Consider the following 21,290-nt stretch of genomic DNA (forward strand, 5'->3'; position numbering starts at 1 on the left):
AAAATTGTGATTTCTGATAATGGCATTCATGTTCGTTCTCTCCCTGGTAATGGCGCCAAAAACTTGGTGCATAATACCATGGTCCAAACATAACTTCACAACTTTGCACAACTAACCAGCAAGTGCACTGGGTCGTCCAAGTAATAAACCTTATGTGAGTAAGGGTCGATCCCATGGAGATTGTTGGTATGAAGCAAGCTATGGTCATCTTGTAAATCTCAGTTAGGCGGATAATAAATGGTTATGGAGTTTTCGAATAATAATAATAAAAAAACAAAAAATAAAGATAGAGATACTTATGTAAATCATTGGTGAGAATTTCAAATAAGTGTATGGAGATGCTTTGTCCCTGTTGGATCTCTACTTTCCTATTGCCTTCATCCAATCCTTCTTACTCCTTTCCATGGCAAGCTGTATGTAGGGCATCACCGTTGTCAATGGCTACATCCCATCCTCTCAGTAAAAATGGTTCAAATGCTCTGTCACAGCACGGTTAATCATCTGCCGTTTCTCGATCATGTCGGAATAGAATCCATTGATTCTTTTGCGTTTGTTATCACGCCCAACAATCACGAGTTTAAAGCTCGTCACAGTCATTCAATCCCTGAATCCTACTCGGAATACCACAGACAAGGTTTAGACTTTCCAGATTCTCATGAATGCCACCATCAATTCTAGCTTATACCACGAAGATTCTGATTAAGGAATCTAAGAGATATGCGTTCGGTTTAAGGTAGAACGAAAGTGGTTGTCAGTCACGCATTCATAGGTGAGAATGATGATGAGTGTCACGGATCATCACATTCATCATGGTGAAGTGCAACGAATATCTTAGAACAGGAATAAATTGAATTGAATAGAAAATAGTAGTAATTGCATTGAAACTCGAGGTACAGCAGAGCTCCACACCCTTAATCTATGGTGTGTAGAAACTCCATCGTTGAAAATACATAAGTGATGAAGGTCTAGGCATGGCCGAATGGCCAGCCCCCAAAACGTGATCACAGGATCAAAATACAATCCAGGATGTCTAATACAATAATAAAATGTCCTATTTATACTAGACTAGCTACTAGGGTTTACAGAAGTAAGTAATTGATGCAGAAATTCACTTTCGGGGCCCACTTGGTGTGTGCTTGGACTGAGCTTGAGCTTTACACGTGTAGAGGCTTCCTTTGGATTTGAACGCCAAGTTGTAACGTGTTTTTGGCGTTCAACTCTGGTTCGTGACGTGTTTCTGGCGTTTGACTCCAGAATGCAGCATGGAACTGGCGTTGAGCACCAGTTTACGTTGTCTAATTTCAAATAAAGTATGGACTATTATATATTGCTGGAAGGCTCTGGATGTCTACTTTCCAAATCCGTTGAGAGTGCGCCATTTGGAGTTTTGTAGCTCCAAAAAATGTATTTTGAGTGCAGGGAGGTCAGAATCCAACAACATCAGCAGTCCTTTGTCAGCCTTCTATCAGAGTTTTGCTCAGGTCCCTCAATTTCAGTCAGAAATTATGTGAAATCATAGAAAAACACACAAACTCATAGTAAAGTCCAGAAATGTGAATTTAGCATAAAAACTAATGAAAACATCCCTAAAAGTAGCTAGATCCTACTAAAAACTACCTAAAAACAATGCCAAAAAGCGTATAAATTATCCGCTCATTAGTGCCCTAATTGAGTTGAATTTGAACTTTAAAAAGTATTCAATTATTGAACTAAATTGTTGTATATTGTTGCTGGAGTTGCTTGAAATTGTCTGAATTATGTTGATTCACTGTGTTACCACTATAAGAAAAATGTTGATTACCGTCGGATTTAACGTTGTACATTAGCATTGTCTAAACAAATAGATTGCTGACAATTTTTATGGGGAATTCGTTTAGTCAAGTTGTTATCAGCGGATTTCCAATACCAATGGTAAACTCACTGGTAGTACTTGCAGGGAAATGGGAAAATAAGTGCAAAATGTAGCATGAGATTACCATCGAAACAATCCGCCAGTAACCCCATTTTAGTGAAACGCTACATTTTGGTCACATGCAGTGATCCCGATAAATCCGACGATAATGAGCCCTAAAATTCAAAGCGTAAACCCCTATCCTGCTTCAGTTCAAAACAACTCTCTCTCTCTAACCTCTCTTCTTCCTTTCTTTCTATATCTGCCTTTAAATCCCATTGCGCTGTCAGCTCCACCACCACTAACGACGAGACCTCCCTCCTCTCCTTGCACCTCCCATTTGCTGCGACGTATCCATTACAGCCGCTGTTGCAAACCGTAGCCTCCGTTGCAGCCGCCGCTTTTCTCAATTCCAACAAGTGCCGTTCTTCGCGTCGGTGAGGGTTCGATGCTCAATCCATGTTCTCATTTTTCATGAGCTTTCTTCTTACAAGTCTATTTGTATTCCATTCTATGATTTGAATTAGTGTAATTCTTTAATCATCATACTATTTTAGCCATACTTGTTCATATATTCTTGGAGATTGATTTACTTTTAATGAAGTAGGTATAAGCATTTAGCATGTAGTTGCATTCATATAGATAGGTTGCATTGCATAAGTCCTACCATTTTCCCTTCACTCTTTTGGTTCCCTTGAGCTTAGCATGAGGTCATGCTAATGTTTAAGTCTGAGGAGATTTGATTAGCCACTATTTTATGATTTATTTTGGATCGAATCGAGTGGATTTTATCAACTTTACTCACAGTTTTCCGTATAATTTGCATGTTTTTAAGTTTCTTTCCGAATTTTGTGCTATGATTGAAAACATGCTTACTAGGCCTTAAAAACATTAATATTTAATTCTCTTTTATTATCTCGTGATGTGTTTGTTAAGTGATTCCAGGGTTTATAGGGTAGGAACGGCTTAGAGGATGGAAAGGAAGCATGCAAAAATGAAAGGAATACAAGAATTTGGAGATTTGAGTTGCTAGAACCGACACGTGTGTGTGGCTGAAGCGTACGCGTGATCATGCCATTTTCCAACCGCTGAATACGTGTGACTGATGCGTATGCGTGACCAGGAGCTTCGTCCAAGCGACGCATACGCGTGGCTGATGCGTACGCATGACGAGTGTCACGCCGGGAAATGAAAGAAAACTTTCATATCCAAATTTAACTCAGACGTAGCTCGCTTTTTTTGGGGTGTGAAGCCGTGTCAAACAAAACTACCCAACAAGCATTAGAACTCCCTGAAAAGGAGGTGATCCAGCCGCACCTTTCAGTACGGCTACCTTGTTACGACTTCACTCCAGTCACTAGCCCTGCCCCTTTTCCCTTTTTTCCCCTTTCTTTTTTTCAAAGTTGGATTTCTAAGATCTTTATTGAACTCATTTATTTGCAATCATGGTTAAAATGTAAATCCTTTTTCCCCAGTTCAAATCCGGGTGTCGCCTGATCGACAAGAGAACTGAGTTTTGACTTTTTAATTAAAAAAATGAGAGGAAAAAAGAAGCCTTAGTAAAGGGAATACGTTGGGGGCATTTTTGGGCTTCTTTTGACCTAGTTTCAGGCCCGAAAATGAAGACAAGAGGCTGGAGAATGGAGCTGGAGAGAACTCATTCATCATTCATTCATTTACACACATTAGTTTAGATGTAGAATTCTAGAGAAAGAGACTCTCTCTTCTCTCTAGATTTTAGAGTTTCTTCTTTTATTTTTGGTTTTATCTAGATTTAGATTCTACTTCAAATCTTGATTCAAGTTCCTCTTTTAATTCCTTATTTTCACCTCTTTGCTTTCTTAGTTTTATATGTTGTTTCCTTTACCTTGTTGCTTTATTGTTCATGACTCCTTGTTGATTCCAATTTCCTTTTAATGCATTTTGAGGTATTTTATGTTTATTGTCACCTTCTTTAATTTGTTGTTATTATTTTCTAGCAATTGTTAGTCTTAGATTTTACTCTTTCTTGTTAATTTTTTATGTTTTTGTTTTGTGCCTTCCAAGTGTTTGATAAAATATTTGGTTGGATTTTAAAATGGATTTTTGTGTTTTTGGCTTGGATTGAGTAATTTAGAGACTTTTGAATTGTCAAAGTCTCTTGTTGATTGGTGATTGAAAGTTGCTAGTTGGCTTGAGCTTCACTAAATCTAGTTTTTGATTAGGACTAGTGAACTTAAGCTGGTTTTGCTCACTTGACTTTCCTTTAATTATTAGAGGTTAACTAAGTGAGAGTAAAAGGCAATTACCATCACAATTGACAATGATAATGAGCATAGGAATTCCAATTCTCAACCCTGGCTATGACTTTTCTTTGTTGTTGGTTTATTTTCTTGTTATTTACATTACTTGTCTCTTATTACAAAAACCCCAAAAGATGCCTTTTCATAGCCAATAATTGCACACTTCCCTGCAATTCCTTGAGAGATGACCCGAGGTTTAAATACTTCGGTTATTTTTATTGGTTTGCATTGTGACAAGCAAATTAAACGTTGATTGAGGATTATTTTCCAGTTTAGAACTATACTTGCAATGTGATTTTATTGAAAAATTCTTTACCGACATTTATCCTTCCTCACCCAGTGGGAATGACGGAACTGGCTCCAAGAACTCAATGGTAGATCCTAATAGGGTTTCACGTGAGATTGCCTTTGAACCCCATAAGAATCGCCGCTTTGGGTTGGAGTCATTCTTCGCCAGCGGCCTCCGCTCTTTTATGTTGGTAGCTTCCTCTGCCTCTGCCTCTGCCACCTGCCCTACCGATCCCTAGGAAGTTATTGACTTGAGGTAGGAGGTGTAGAAGTTGACACAAGAGCTTCAACAACAAGTGGATCAATCTGAGAAGAGGTATAACAACCTTCTTGCATGCATGGAAAAAGCCGTTGCCATAAGCTCAAACCTGATAGAGAAGCTGGAGTAGCTAGATCTTTTGCGAGAGTAGATAGAGGTGTACAACAAGTAAATGTACGCTAGAGCCATGATGGAAGATTGATGAATCCATATTTTACGATATATTTTGGTTTGATTTGAGTGGATTTCATCATATTTTATGATATATTTTGGTCTAATCATGCTTTTGGGATTTCTTCCTAAATTGTGTTTGTTAAATGATTTCAGATTTTCAAGGCAAGTTTGGATTGAAGAAGTGAAGAAAGAGCATCTAAAAGTAGAGAAAATCATGAAGAAAATGGAGTTTGGAAGCTGCTGCAAAGGTGCGTATGTACAACGGTGACTTCGTGCAAGGATGCGTACGCACCTAATGTCATGCGTACGCACAATGAGAATTTCATGCAACTGTGCGTACGCACCGTAGGTCGTGCGTACGCACGACTGCATGCACGTGAGGTCATTAATTGCAAATCGCTTGGGGTAATTTTTGGGCTTCCAAAGCCCAATCCAATTCATTTTCTGAAGCTATTTGAGGCCAAAGTGAAAAGGAATGAAGGGGGGCAATTAGGTTTAGCTTTTACATGCTTTTCTCTTAGTTTCTAGAGAGAGAAGCTCCCCCTTCTCTCTACAATTAGGCTTTCTTTTTAATTTCTTATAATTTCCACTTTTAATTCTTGTTTTCATTTACTTTTCCTTGTCATTTATTGTTATTGCATCTTTGTTCTTTCCTTCTATTTTGTTATTTCATTTATTTTGTTCCTTTATGTTTATGACACTTGGTTATTTTAATTTACGTTTAATGTAATTTATGTTTTATGTTCATTTATTGCTTTCTTTAGTTATTGTTATTATTTTCTTTCTTTTGGTAGTTATATTTTATTTTTAATGCAATTTAATATTATTTTATTTTCATGCACACCAAGTGTTTGATAAAATGCTTGGCTTAGTTTTTACTTAATTTTTCTCCACTCTTGGCTTGAAATTGGTGACTTTGTTGACCCTTGAGTCATTGATGTCCATTCTTGTTTGATACATTAGAGTAGTTAGTTGATTTGGTCTCCATTGACTCTGTGACCCCAAGTGTTGACGTAGGACTTATCGATTGAAATTAACTATGCCTACTTGACTTATCCTCGATGTAGGATTGACTAAGTAGGATTAACTCTTCATAATCATCATGTGTTTGGGGTGAATGGCTAGGATAGGTAACCTTGGCTCTCAATTACTTGCCAAGAGGTTTCTTGCACTTTAGTTTTCCTTGCTTTGACTTTTATTGCTTTGACTTTTAGCTTCCTGCATGTTTAGTTTTCACACTCTTGGTTGAGAAATTGGATGTTTGGGTTGAATTGAGTTGTGGATGTCCATTCTGCATTGTGTGAGGATTGTTAATTAGTTTGGTTTCCCTTGACTCTAAGTGACCCACTAGTGTTGACTTAGGACTTAGGGATTGGAATCAATTATACCTTTTTGACTAATTCTCAAGTAGGATTGACTAATTGGGATTAATTCCACACAATTGCCATGTTTGTAGTCCATAAATAGGATAGGAATCCTAAATTCCCCAATTCTCACCAAGGGCTCCTTGTAGTATTTGATTTCCATTTTCATTGCTTTTAATTGCTTTCCTTTAGTTTCTTGCATGCTTATTTAATTTCTTGTTATTTACATTTCTTGCATATCTTGTCATCCAACCCCCATTTCCTCCCATAACCAATAATAAACACTTAATTACAACTCCTAGGGAAGACGACCCAGGAGCTTATAACTTTCGGTTTATATTTGGTTTGAATTGTGACATAAACATTTGATTGATGATCAATTGTTGGGTTTGGACTATACTTGCAACGGACAAATTCTATTTTTTGTGTGAAAAATCCAAACCCATGCTTTTGGTCATTCATCAGAGATATTTGTCAGTCTAGAATTTACCAATAAATTCCGTCGTGAGTATAGTCTAAACCAACAAACTATCCCGCACCAAATTTAGAAAATATATCACCACAATTCAAAATCAATAATCGGGAGTAAAACCTCGGGTCGTTCTCCCTAGGAGTTGCTTTAAGATGCACGTCATTGGTTAGGAGTTCTCTTGGTATTTTGGAGTTGAATATAAGAAAAGTAAATGAACATGAATTAAAACAATGAGCAATTAACAATTGGACTAAGGAGACCAAGAAGTTAAACTAACAAGGGTGAATGACAATCAATGAATATAAAATCCTTGGCTAGGGGTGAGAATTGGAATTTCTATCATCATTACCTCCATCAATTGTGATAAGAATTTGTTATTGCTCCACTTAGTTAACCTCTAACTATGAAGGAAAGCAAAGTGGAGATAATCAATTTGAGTCCACAAGTCCTAGTCAAATCCTAAGGAAAGACTAGCTTTAGTGGCATTCAAATCAACTATCAATTTCCAATTGTCAATCAACAAAAGACTTTGACAATTCAAGTATCTCCAATTACCCAACCCCCAAGCCAAGAGTAAAGATCTACTCCAAAATTATAATTGACATTTTCTCAAACACTTGGTGAGCAAGAATGAAAGAGAGAAGGGAAGAGAAGAGAGAAGAGAGAGCTTTTCTCTCTAGAAACTACCTCTAAACTAGACTAAAGTGTATGAATCCCCCTCCCCTTCAATCCTTGGTCCTTTTAGTTTTTTCCCGCCAAAATTTAGCTCAAAACTGGGCCAGGAGCACTTCTGAATTCGTCAGGCATGATTTCACTAAAGGATTCACGTGCGAGCATCGACGCGTATGCGTCATGTACGCGTACACGTCGCCTTGCAACTTCAAATTCACGCGTGCGCGTCTATTGCGCGTGCGCGTCGATGAGTGCATCCCAAATCCTTGATTTTCCATGATTTCTCCACTTTGCATGCTTTTTTCTTCACTCCTTTGATTCATTCCTAGTCTTTTCATCCTGAAATCACTAACAAACACATCAAGGCATCTAGTGGAATCAAAGGTGAATCAAAATTAGCAATTTAAGGGCATAAAAAGCATGTTTTTACACTTAAGCACAATTTAGGAGAAAATTATGAAACCATTCTATTTCATTGAATAAATGTGGGAAAAGTGGATAAAATCCACCTAAATTAAGCATAAAATGTACCACGAACTAGTGGCGCATCAAGGAACAAGGGGGGATCATACATACATTTAGTTTTAGAGAGAGATGTAGAATTCTAGAGAGTGAGGCTCTCTCCTCTCTCTAGATTAGGGTTCTTAGTTTTATTTCTTTTCTTTGATCTAGGTTTAATTCATGCTTTGATTTACCTTTCCTTTTTAATTTTTTGTTCCTCTACCTTTGCTTTCCTAGTTTAGTATTTTACTCTTTGTATTTGTTTACTTTGTTGTTGATGCACTCTTATTCCTTTTATTTTCCTTTAATGCAAATTATGTTTGATTTCTTTTGTTGTTGATTTACTTTGTTGTTGTTAATTTCCTTGCAATTAGTAGTTGTAGATTTACATTTCTTGCACTTTTATCTTGCTTTTCTTTTATGCCTTCCAAGTGTTTGATAAAATGCTTAGAAGGATGTTAGAGTAGATTTTTCTCCTCTTGGCTTGAGTTGAGTAATTGGTGGCGCTTGAGTTATCAAACTCTCTTATTGATTGGTAATTGGAAGTTGTTAGTCAATTTGAATGCCATTAAAGCTAGTCTTTCGCTATGATTATACTAGGACTTGTGGTCTCAAGTTGATATCCACTTGACTTTCCTTCATAGTTAGAGATTAACTAAATGGAGTAATGAACAATTCTTGTCACAATTGATGATGATAATGAGGATAGGACTTCTAGTTCTCATACCTTGCCAAGAGCTTTCTTAGTTGTTAGTTTATTTCCTTTTGTCATTCACTTGTCTATTATTCAAAACCCCAAAATATTCAACCCATAACCAATAACATGAACACTACCATGCAATTTCTTGAGAGATGACCCGAGGTTTAAATACTTCAGTTTATTTTTATTGGGGCTTGTACTTTTGACAAACTAAATTTTTTATTGAGGAGTTGTTTGTTGGTTTAGAACTATACTTGCAACGAGAATTCATTTGTGAATTTCTACACCGACACACAATTAATCTCGAATCAGATGTGCATCTTGATAGCATTGAGGTTACTATCAACATCTTCTGCTTGTCTAAGACGTCGAGATCTGGTTGAAGTCTCCTTTTTAGCTCCCTAGAATGATTATGAACATATTCCCGAGACCGTGCTTGATAATTGAATTTTTGATGGTATAGAATTTCACAAATGAATTCTCGTTGCAAGTATAGTTTCTAAACCAATTAATAATCCTTTCATACAAAAAGTTGTTTGTCACTAGTACAAACCCCTAAAATTTATAAACCGAAGTATTGAACCTTGGGTCGTTCTCCCTAGGAATTGCAATAAGGTGTCTTGTTATTGGTTATGAGTTATTTTTGGGGTTTTGATAAGAGACATGAAAGATAAATGGCAAAAAGTAAACTAATAGCTAGAAAGGTCTTGGCAAGATTTGGTGGTCAAGGATCTCTATCCCTATTACTAACCACAATATGAGAATTGGCAAGGACTAATCTCATTAAATCATCCTCTAACTAGCAGTAAAGAAAAGTTAAATGAGATGTATCAATCCAAGTCCATAGGTCCTAACTCTCCACTAATTCAATTAGTGAGAACTAAAGTCGATGGCTCCCAATCATCAATTACTTGGACATTAGTAACTCAAGAGTTCCTAAGTTACCTTTCCAAGCCAAGAGCATAAAATTCTATTCTAAAATCCAACCAAGCATTTCATCAAACACTTGGAAGGCATAAAAGAAAAGCATAGTAAATTGACAACTAGAATGAAATCTAACAACAATTATTGCAAGGAATTAACAACAACAATCAAAAGAAACACAATTATTATGAATTAGCTTGAATTGAACTGAAAGAAAATAGAACGAACAAGAGTAGATCTACAACAAAATATAGAAGCAACATAAAGGAAATTACAACAAAAGAATAGAGGAACAGTGAATGTAACAACAAGGAATTGAGAAGAAGAAGTAGAAGAAAGAATGAATGAAAACCTAGAACTAAGAACTAAACCTAATCCTAATCCTAGAGAGAAGTGAGAGCTTCTCTCTCTAAAACTAACTCTAAACTAATCCTAATGAGTGTGAATGATCCAAAGTCCCTTTGCTCTTCAATCCTTGGCTTTAAATAGCATCTTTGGCGCCAAAGTTGGTTAGGATTGGGCCCCACAACCCTTCTAAATTCGCTGGCCACGTTTTTATTAAAAAAAATCATAAACGAGCACCAACGCGTACGTGCACAGCATGTGTACGCGTCCATGGGGTGATTCGCAAGGCGCGCATAAGCGCCTGGTGCGCGCGCGCATCCATGGGCGAGTTCAACTCTTTGACTTTTCATGATTTCTCCACTTTGCATGCTTTCCTCTTCACTCCTTTGATCCATTCCTAGCCTTTTCGATCTGAAATCACTAACAATCACATCAAGGCATCTAGTGGAATCAAAGAGAGATTAAAATCATCAGGCTAAAGGCCTAAAAAGCATGTTTTCACATATAAGCACAAATAAGGAGACAATCATAAAATCATGCTAATTCATTGAATAAATGTGGGTAAAAGGTGCTAAAATCTCCTAAAATCAATACAAGATAAACCCTACAAATGGGGTTTATCAACCTCCCCACACTTAAACCAAGCATGTCCTCATGCTTAAACTAAGAATGAAGTAAGGGTATGGTATTTATTCAATGGAAACTAACTAAATGCAATCTACCTATATGCAACTATCTAAGTGAATGCAATTACTTGGTCAAAATAAATCAATTCGCAAGAAGCATATACGCACAAGGGCCAAGGACTAGCAAATCTAATCCACAATTGGATTGAGTTATTAAATATTTTTACAAACTTGCATGAAGGGATGATCATAGGTGAAAACATGTAATTGAGCATCAAACTCTCACCGGATGTGTTTTCACTCTATTCGCTCAAGTGTTTAGGGTTGATTCACTCAATTCTCTCCTAATCATGCTTTCCAAGATTTGTTTTTCTTCTAACAATCAACAAATATTTCATGCATGTATACATATATCATGAGATCTTTTTATTGGTTGTAATGGGGTTAGGGTTAAGGTAGGATCATATATGGCTAGTGGGCTTGAAATTTGAATCTTTGATAAGCTTAGACTTCCCACCTAGCCTATGACATCCTATAAAATTGAGTGCTAACCTAACTACCCATCCTTCAATTTTTTCACATACTCATGTATTTTCTTTTTCATTTCACAACACTTATGTATTGATCTTATTGAGCTTCGCTTTGGGGCATTTTGTCCCCTTTTTATTGCTTTCTTTTTTCTTTTCTACATATTTTTTTCTTTCTTTTATTTTCTTTTCTTTTTCGATTTTTTTTTGTTTTTCTCATTTTTTTCTTTCTATATACAAGAACATCAATGTATAAGGTTTTACATTTGATCAATACATAAGTATGTACCCAATTCCCAATATTTTTAATAACAATACAAAACTACCCTTTTATTCACCCAATGTCCCAAGATTCCCACACTTGCATGATACTCACACACTAGCCTAAGCTAATCAAAGATCCAAATAAGGACATTTATTGTTTTTCGCTTTAGGGCTTGTAATGTGCTAAATTAAGAACAAAGTGAGTTAAGCGTAGGCTCAAAGTTGGCTAACAATGGAGGATCAAAGGTAAGGCCAATTGGGTAAATGAGCTAAATAAAATGATGGCCTTAATCATATAAAAGCATAAATACACAAAATAATGGACATAAAGAATCAAACAAATCAAAGATTACAATCATAGAAAGAGAATAATGCACACAAGAAGGAAAATAAGTGGTTATAAGATGTAACCACGCAATAAGGCTCAAAACTCACTAGTTTGTGTGTTCTTAGCTCAAAAACATAATCCACAAGATATATAATTCAAGCAAGTTCTATAAAAAGTTTTCACTCAAATCAATTGGTGCCCTATAGATAGAAATCCTTGAAAATTTTCATTATTTTGACTAAGCTTATTGTATATACATATGCAAAAATAAGAAAATGCAAGTAAAAATCATAAAATCCTAGAATGAAATAAAAAAGTGTTGGAATTAGAAACTTGTCACCCAAAATTGCCGACCAATCGGACGACCTCCCCACACTTAAAAGTTTGCACCGTCCTCGGTGCACTCAAAGATGAGCAAGGGAGTACGGTGGCTCTCCGGATTGCTACCTTCAGCTGGTAGATCAATCGGTACTGCGTGTTTTTAGTCTTGCTTTTGTTATTGCTTGTGGTGCATCCATCATGAAAAACAAAAATATAACACCATAAGATGAGAATATATGAAAGCAAGGAAGCATACATTGTTGGAGTGAGGTAAATCAGTAGGACTGAATGAGTGAATTAATGTGACATTAATAAAAGTGAGTATGCATTCTATGTTGCGCGGTTTAGAACACACATTAGCATAAAAGTTATGTCACTAAAGAAGCATGCACTTTACTCATCCTAGTATGCTTGAGATGCTTTAAGTGAACTTGTAAGGTAAAACAAGCATTGAAGAAGCATGATAGCATTCAAGCTAAAACATATGGATGCATATAATCGTGGAATACAACGCATTAAGGTAAATGCTCAACATCCAATATCAAGAGATTGCCTAATCAAAGAATAGGGTTCAAATCACATGGTGTCTAGCTACAACATGCGATTCAAAAGAGTCACAAGCTCGAAGGCAATTCTCATCACTTGGTATTTTTCAAAAGGTAAGCATGAAAAACTCAAAACCAAGTAGATAAATGTAACCTCAATCATAGAATCCAACAAAGATTATAAATATAATGATGTTAAGATAACATCCCTTTTTAATACTCATCAGCAATTAATGGTAAACAAGAATAACAATCCAACACTTACAATGAGAAAGAGAAAAATAAATGAAAACTAACTAAAACTAACTAATCAACTAACTAACTAACTAACTAACTAGCTAAAATAAATGGTTATTAATGGTGTTTGGGAGTGTTGGATAAAGGGTAGGAGAAGGGAAGGTGAAGGGAGAAGGAAAGAAATGGAAAGAAGAGAGGAAAGGAAATGCTTGAAATAAGGGAATCCGCGCGTACGCGTGCATGGCGCGCACGCGCGAATGGTGGTGCAATGGATGCGACGTGTATGCACACCTGGCGTATCCACGTCGATGGCTTATTTCGAGAGTGACACGTATGCGGCATGTGCGCGTACGCGCGAGGGGGTTAGTGCCAAAGGCACAACGTTGCCGTAGCGTGGGCATAACTCTCTGGAAAATGTACCACGGGGCAGGTGGCACTATCGGCGCGCGCGCTCATGGTGCACTTGCGCGTCAATCCACAAGTTGCCAAAAGGGTGCGTACGCGCCAGGTGTGCGTACGCACAAATTGGTTTGTGCCTTAGGCCCAATTTTCGCACAGTGCAGGCCTAACTCTCGGGTTTTTAGTTGGGGGGTGGAATTTGTGCATCCGCGTGTACGCGTACTTGGTGCGTCCGCATGTGTTGGTGAAAATGCTTTAAGCACGCGTACGCGTGCAGTGCACGTACGCGTGGATGGTGCTCTATTTTTTTTCAAAATTTTTCTATGTTTTTGCACCAATCCAAGCATTCTAAACCTCCAAATAGCTACCCAGGACACCCTAAAACCTTATTTAACATATTATACTACCAATTAAACTCAACTACTAATCAAAACACGAATTTAAACTAATTACCAATATGTACAAAAAGAGAAAATAAAAAGAAGTTACCATGGTGGGGTGTCTCCCACCTAGCACTTTTGTTTATTGTCCTTAAATTGGACTTATGGGGAGCTCCTCTCAAGGTGGCTTGTGCTTGAAGCTATCTTGGAACATCCACCAATTCTTGGTTCTCCATTGTTCCCCAAGATTCCTCATGGATTGAGCCAAGTGTTGATGGAGTTCTTCACAAGCTTGGGGCTCCCAAAGTTGATCCTCTTCTTGTAATCCGGGATCCCACACTTTATTTTCACACACGTCTTGAAGTTGATCATCATTATTAGTCCATCTGGGTGGTAGGCATGATGAATTCTCAATATAGTGGCCAACAATCCTCCTAGACCCATCTAGTTGAGCACTACTCCAACCTTTATATCTCATGTTTGAAGCATCAACCATAATGAGCCTTGATTTGCAACGCCAACCACAAAACATTTTTCTTTTACGCTTCATCCCACAAAGCTCCCTAAGTTGACCATCCGTTTCAAGCAAGTCATACTTAAGTGGGATAATAAAGCTAATAGAAATGAGTTTTACCCACTCAAATGAAGGAGTAGATGGCAACCTAGGAAAAGACGATTCCAAGGTTCTTGACAAAGTGTATTCCACTCCCATCCTTCTATTTCTAAGGACTTCCACCTCTTCACAAGATCTCTTAATCTCAATCATTTGTTCAACAATTTTATCTAACTCTTTTCCCTTACTCAATTCATAAATGGGAGGGTGAGAGAAATTTACCTCCACATTACTCTCCATCTCATCGGGAGAAGGTTCTTCAAGTTCAAAGGATCTACCACCACTAGAATTTGATGCTTGCCCTTCATTGCCATGGGAACTTAATTCTTGTTCTATCCCATCCAAGTCTTCATATGGAATATGCCTTGGAGGTTGTGCACATCCCTCCTCAACATCAATTTCAATATTCTTGGAGGGGTCTTCTTCAACTCTAGGTTCCCATGGATGTTCTGCATCTCCTAAGTCTTCAACCATTTCCTCATTTTTCACTGGAGTTTCCAATCTCTCCTTCATGCTGTGTTCTTCATTTGATTCTCCAAATGTAGCCATGGGAGTTCTTTGAGTGTTCAAGCATTGGGAGGCTAATTGATTTGTTACTGCATCCAAGGTTGCCATGAAATTTTGCACATCCCTTTTTATCTCTTCTTGCCCTTGAACAAGAACACCAAGGGTTTCATCCATTAGAGATTGGGGTGGGTGAAAGGGTTCATCAATTTGGGGGAAGGGTTCATAGTAGGAAGGTGGTTCTTCTTGATAAAGTTGTGGTGGTTCAATATTTTCCATTCTTTCCACTTGTTGCACAACACACTCCATGGTTGTTTGAAATTGATCCAATGCTTCCTTGAGACGATCCCTTGACTCTTGTTCCTCTTGGATATCATGAGTAGGATCATAGGGTCTTGGATTGACGGACATGAGTATTCTTCCATGGGAGGTTATGGTGGAAAGTAGTATTTATCTTGTGGTTGGAAATTTTCATATATTGGAGGTGGTTCATCTTGGTAATAATATGGAAAGGGTGGCTCTTGAAAATGTTGATGTTGGAGTGGTGCTGGCTCTATGTGTGGTTCATATGGCTCATATGGTTGTTGGTAGGATGGATATGGATTAGGGTCATGTGAAGGTGGTTGGTGAAAAGAGGCTTGTGAGTATGGTTGAGGGCTATGTTGAGGACATGACTCATAGGCATGTGGTGGTGGTTCTTGATAGTCACATGGAGATTCACCATAGCCATTGGATTGGTATGCATCATAGAATGGCTCTTCTTCATAGTGTATTGGTAGAGGTTGTTACTATGAAGATTGATCATATGCATATGGCTCCTCCACCTTTGGTTATCCCATCCTTGATACACCTTTTCATTGTAATCCTCATTTCCTACAACATAATTAGAACCAAACTCATAGCCAAAGTGAAAATTCATGATAGCAAAAGAAAATGAGAACAAAAATCAAATAAGAAGCAAGAAAATTAAATCCTAAAACTAGCAAGAACTAACAAAAGTAAACATATTCACAATATTCACATATATACAATAACCAAAAACACAACACCATTGCAATTCCCCGGCAACGGCCCCATTTTGATGATTGGATTTTTGATGGTATAAAATTTCACAAATGAATTCTCGTTGCAAGTATAGTTTCTAAACCAATCAATAATCCTTTCATACAAAAAGTTGTTTGTCACTATTATAAACCCCTAAAATTTATAAACCGAAGTGTTGAACCTCGGGTCGTTCTCCCTAGGAGTTTCAATAAAGTGTCTTGTTATTGGTTATGAGTTAGTTTTGGGGTTTTGATAAGAGACATGAAAGATAAATGGCAAAAAGTAAACTAATAGCTAGAAAGGTCTTGGCAAGATTTAGTGGTCAAGGATCTCTATCCCTATCACTAACCACAATATGAGAATTGGCAAGGGTTAATCTCATTAAATCATCCTCTAACTAGTAGTAAAGGAAAGTTAAATGAGATGTATCAATCTAAGTCCATAGGTCCTAACTCTCCACTAATTCAATTAGTGAGAACTAGAGTCAATGGCTCCCAATCATCAATTACTTGGACATTAGTAACTCAAGAGTTCCTAAGTTACCTTTCCAAGCCAAGAGCATAAAATTCTATTCTAAAATTCAACCAAGCATTTTATCAAACACTTGGAAGGCATTGATAAACCACTATTTTATAGTTTATATTGTGTTTAATTGTGTGGTTTTGTCGTGATCCTTACCCACTTATTCATCAATTTAGCATGCATTTAGATTTCCTTCTTGATTTTATTACATGTTTGAAAATTGCTTCCTAGAGACTTTAATTATTTAATTTTAATTCTCCTTTATTCCATTCGATGCCGTAATCTTTGTGTCAAGTGTTTCAGGCTTTATAGGGCATGAATGAGACGGAGATTGGAGAGGAAGCTAGCAAAAATGGAAGGAACACAAGAATTTGAGGAGATAACTAGCAAAAAGTGACGCGGTCGCATGGCTCACGCGACCGCGCGAAGGAGCGCAAATCGCAGTGACGCGGCCGCATGGCTTGCACGGCCGCGTGGATTGGAAAGCACAAGCAACGCGGTAGCGTGGACGACGCGAACGCGTGAAGAGGAAAAGTGCAAGCGACGCGTCCGCATGGACGACGCAATCGCGTGACATGCGCGATCTGCATAATCTGCAGAATCCGAAACCAGCGATTTTGGACCCTATTTCGGCCCAGTTTTCGGCCTGGAACAGCAAACTAGAGTCAGAGAATATGCAAAAACAACAGAGACACATTCATTGAGTAGTTTTAGATCTAGTTTTTCACTCTCTTAGGTTTTTCTCTCTAGTTTTTAGAATTTTAATTTTCAATTGGTATTAGCATTGGAACATTGGGAAGAGTTATTTCCTCATCAAGACTTCATCATTCTAGTTTGTTCTCTTAACTTGGTTTTATTCTTCCATGTTCTTTGTTATGTTCAATTTTGTCATTTAGATACTTTTATGATTAATTAATGCAAGGATTATTTCTTTTTAATTTAATTTCAATTCCAATAACCATGTCTTCTTTTAATTCCCTTTCATGTGCCATGGATTCTTTATTTACAATGCGTGAGTAGTTTCATTACTTGATGGGGAGTTGATTAAAAGGAACTCTTGAGTTGGAAGGATTGAAGGAAAAATTTGTAATTGGGTTAAATGTTGGATTGCTATCCTGTCACCGACGCCAATCCCTTTGAACTAATTGGGTTGCAACTTGTGAATAGATCTGGCATTCCCACTTGTTTGACTTTCCCTTACCTAGTAAGGGATAACCAAACAGAACAACTATTAATTATAAATTAATCTTACAATCACACCATCAATGATAGAGATTCTAACCAATCAATTCCCACTCAAGGCTTTTATTTATATTATTTAAAATTCCTCAATTTAAATTCCAATTTACTTAACTCAACTTCTTGGAATATCTGATTAATAAAACAGCACACTTTTCTGCAACTCGTTGGGAGACGACCTGGGACTTAAAACTCCCAGTAATTTTAATTTAAACTTTCTGTGACATATTTCTAAATTGATAGGCAGATTTTTGGTGAGTTAAAAATTATACTTGCAACGTAACCATTTAAATAAATTTTTAATTCACCAGCTTCTGCACTCCATCAATTTTTGGCGCCGTTGCCAGGGAGTTGCAATAGAGTGCTAATTTTATTAATTAGAATCTATTTACTTGTATTTTATTTTATTTAAAACTAGAGAGAAAAACCTAAGAGAGTGAAAAACTAGATCTAAAACTACTCAATGAATGTGTCTCTGTTGTTTTTGCATATTCTCTGACACTAGTTTGCTGTTCCGGGCCGAAATAGGGTCCAAAATCGCTGGTTTCGGATTCTACAGATTATGCAGATCGCACATGTCACGCGATCGCGTCGTCCATGCGGACGCGACGTTTGCACTTTTCCTCTTCACGCGTTCGCGTCGTCCACACTACCGCGTTGCTTGTGCTTTCCAATCTGCGCGGCCGCGCAAGCCATGCGGCCGCGTCACTGCGATTTGCGCTCCTTCGCGCGGTCGCGTGAGCCATGCGACCGCGTCACTTTTCGCTGGTTATCTCCTCAAATTCTTGTGCTCCTTCCATTTTTGCTAGCTTCCTCTCCAATCTCCGTCTCATTCATGCCCTATAAAGCCTGAAACACTTGACACACAGATTACGGCATCGAATGGAATAAAGGAGAATTAAAATTAAATAATCAAAGTCTCTAGGAAGCAATTTTCAAACATGTAATAAATTCAAGAAGGAAATCTAAATGCATGCTAAATTGATGAATAAGTGGGTAAGGATCACGACAAAACCACACAATTAAACACAATATAAACTATAAAATAGTGGATTATCAACCTCCCCACACTTAAACATTAGCATGTCCTCATGCTAAATTGAAGGAGACAAGGAAATAAGTATGAACATGCAGAAACTCATGAAATGCAACTATATGATTATTATCCACTTGATCAAAAGTAAATAAGCCCTTCAAAACAATTACACATCAAATTCCACTAATTCTATCATCATATAATAAAACGATAAAAGTGCAAGAAGATAGCTTATGAAGGCCGGAAACATGAAAATTCAAGCATTGAACCCTCACTGATAATGTATGTACTCTCTAATCTCTAGTGTATAGGGTAATCACTCTATTCTTCTCTAGTCATGCTTTCTAACTTTTGTTTTTCTCCTAACCAATCAACAACAGTTAATATACCAATGCAAACATCATGAGGTCTTTCTAGGGTTGTAATGGGGCCAAGGTGCAGGAAAGGATATACATATGGCTAAGTGAGCTTTATAAATTGAATCTTTAATTAACCTAAGCTCTCACCTAATATACATATATTCTATATACTTTTAAATTCATGCCTAGCTACCCATAATTCCCTTTTTCAACCCATACTCACGTTTCAACCTTGTATTTTAATTATATCATATGTGCATTCATCTTTGAATTCTGAATTTAACATTGGGGTAATTTTGTCCCCTTATTTATTGATTTTTTTTTGAATAAATAAAGCTTATCAATGCACATAGATTTTTCATTCTTATATTTTCACATGAGTGGGTATCCAAATTTCCTTTAAATTTTAATGACACATTCCCTTAACAACTTCTGTTCCCACAATTTCCCATACTTAACTAGCACACACAATTCTATCTTAAGCTAACCAAAGATTCAATTTGGGATATGCAATTGTTTTTCAGCTTAAGGCTAGTAATGTGGTAAAATATAGAACAAATGGGTTTTAAAGGCTCAAAGTGGTTAACAAGGGTAATTGAAAAGGGTAGGCTTGATTTGGATAAGTGAGTTTAAACAAATAATGGCCTCAATCATGTGCAAGCATGTAAATATAATAAATATTGGACATATAAGATAAAACAAAATATAGATTACAATCATAGAGAAGTAAACAAACAAGAATAAAATAATTATGGTTAAATAATGTAACCATACATAAAGGCTCAAATCTTTCACAGGTTGTGTGTTCTTTAGCTCAAACATCATGTTCCAAATACAACTCAAGCAGATTTATCATAAAAATTTTTAAAAGAAACTTATTGTCTTTTCAATCAAGTAGAACATGCATGCAACTATCCTAACCTATGCAATTTATTCTATTCTATAAAAGAAAGAAAAATCTAACTAAAATATCCTAATTATTGGTGTCAGAGAAGAGAATTTACCTCCGGAAGTCAGGTACTGACCGACCTCCCCACACTTAAGGCTTTGCACCGTCCTCGGTGCCATCTGTCAGGAACAGGGGTGGGCTGGTGGCAGTATCTCCACAGTCGGTATCATCATGGCTCCTGGTGCTGGTAAAAGAAGTGGAGTCCGGGGTGTGTGAGTCTCTGAAGCGACCCTTGAGTAGCTCCTTGAGGTGTTTGAATCGGCGCTCGTTACGGCGCTCTCTCATCTTTGCTTTCTGTTCATGCCAATCCAACTTTTCAAGTATCTGCTGGAGCAATTTCTCAGTGGTAGATGCTTATGGTGTTGAAGAAGGAATATCTTCAACCGGCTCAGTAGGCTGGCTTGTAGTGGCTGCTGAAAATATGAGGTATTTCCTGTTAGGGACATATTGATCATCCCGTGGAAGCATGGCTTTGGTGTCCCCAGCTCTGCAGAAGACTCCGGTTGCTGAGACAAGATTTGAGACCAAGGCGGGGAAAGGTAAGTTGCCCGCGATTTGTACATGCTCCATAGCATGCCGGATGTGTCTTGAGAGATCCAGAGGTTGGTCTGTAAGGATGCACCATAGTAGAACAGCCATGTCCGCAGTGAAGGAGGACTCATGAGTGCTTGGAAAGACGTAATGGGATATGATCTGTGCCCATATGCGAGTCTCCAAGGTAAGTGCGGAAGCCAAGATTCCCTTAGGGCGGGTGCGGTGGTATCCGTAGATCCAACGGCTGCCAGGTAAAGCGATGACTCCGAGAACGGAGTCCCAGTCAAATTGGTATCTCTGGCGCTGAAGGGTGGCTTCTTGAAAAGCGTCCATTCCTGTTGGAATAGGGGGAAGACTCAGAACTTGCTGAATGGCCTCTTCTGTAATGGGAACTTGCTTCTGCCGTACATAAACAGACTGCAGGGTCGGTATGTAGAAGTTGGAGTAGAACTCAACTACCCAAGAAAGATTGACCTGCCTTGGCTGTCTCCGTAGGAAACCCCATTGTCTTCGCTCAATTTGCGGCTCAACAAAGGTGGAAATATTGGACGGGAGGATAAGAAGGTATCCATTGTTATAGTTCCTTTCTGCTAGGATAGGGAACATTTGCTCACAGTAGCGATTGGGAAATCGCGCAGTGTCCTTTGCTGGAAAGGCTTTCTCCTTGTCGTCAACCTTTATTATCCTCTTAACTCTTTTTGTTGAGGGCTTGACTGCGGTTGAAGAAGGCTCTGCCACTAATGCTCTTTTAGTTCCTCTTCTTGCTGGTGGTTTGGAAGTAAGTTTCTCTTTTCTTTCTTGGTGGCCATCCTGAAAGAAGGGAAGAGAAAGGAAATTAAATTCAAAGAGATAGAGCAAGGAAGAGGGTATTGTAAGTGATAGTCAATGCACAATAAAGATAAATGGCATTAACACATGGTCTGGATTACATGTGAAAAGCTCATCAATGGAAATATAGCAAGTGCATGTAGGACAATGGAATGCAAGAGGT

The sequence above is a fragment of the Arachis duranensis genome, chromosome 10 (genome assembly GCF_000817695.3).
Source record: "Arachis duranensis cultivar V14167 chromosome 10, aradu.V14167.gnm2.J7QH, whole genome shotgun sequence".
Taxonomy (NCBI): Eukaryota; Viridiplantae; Streptophyta; class Magnoliopsida; order Fabales; family Fabaceae; genus Arachis; species Arachis duranensis.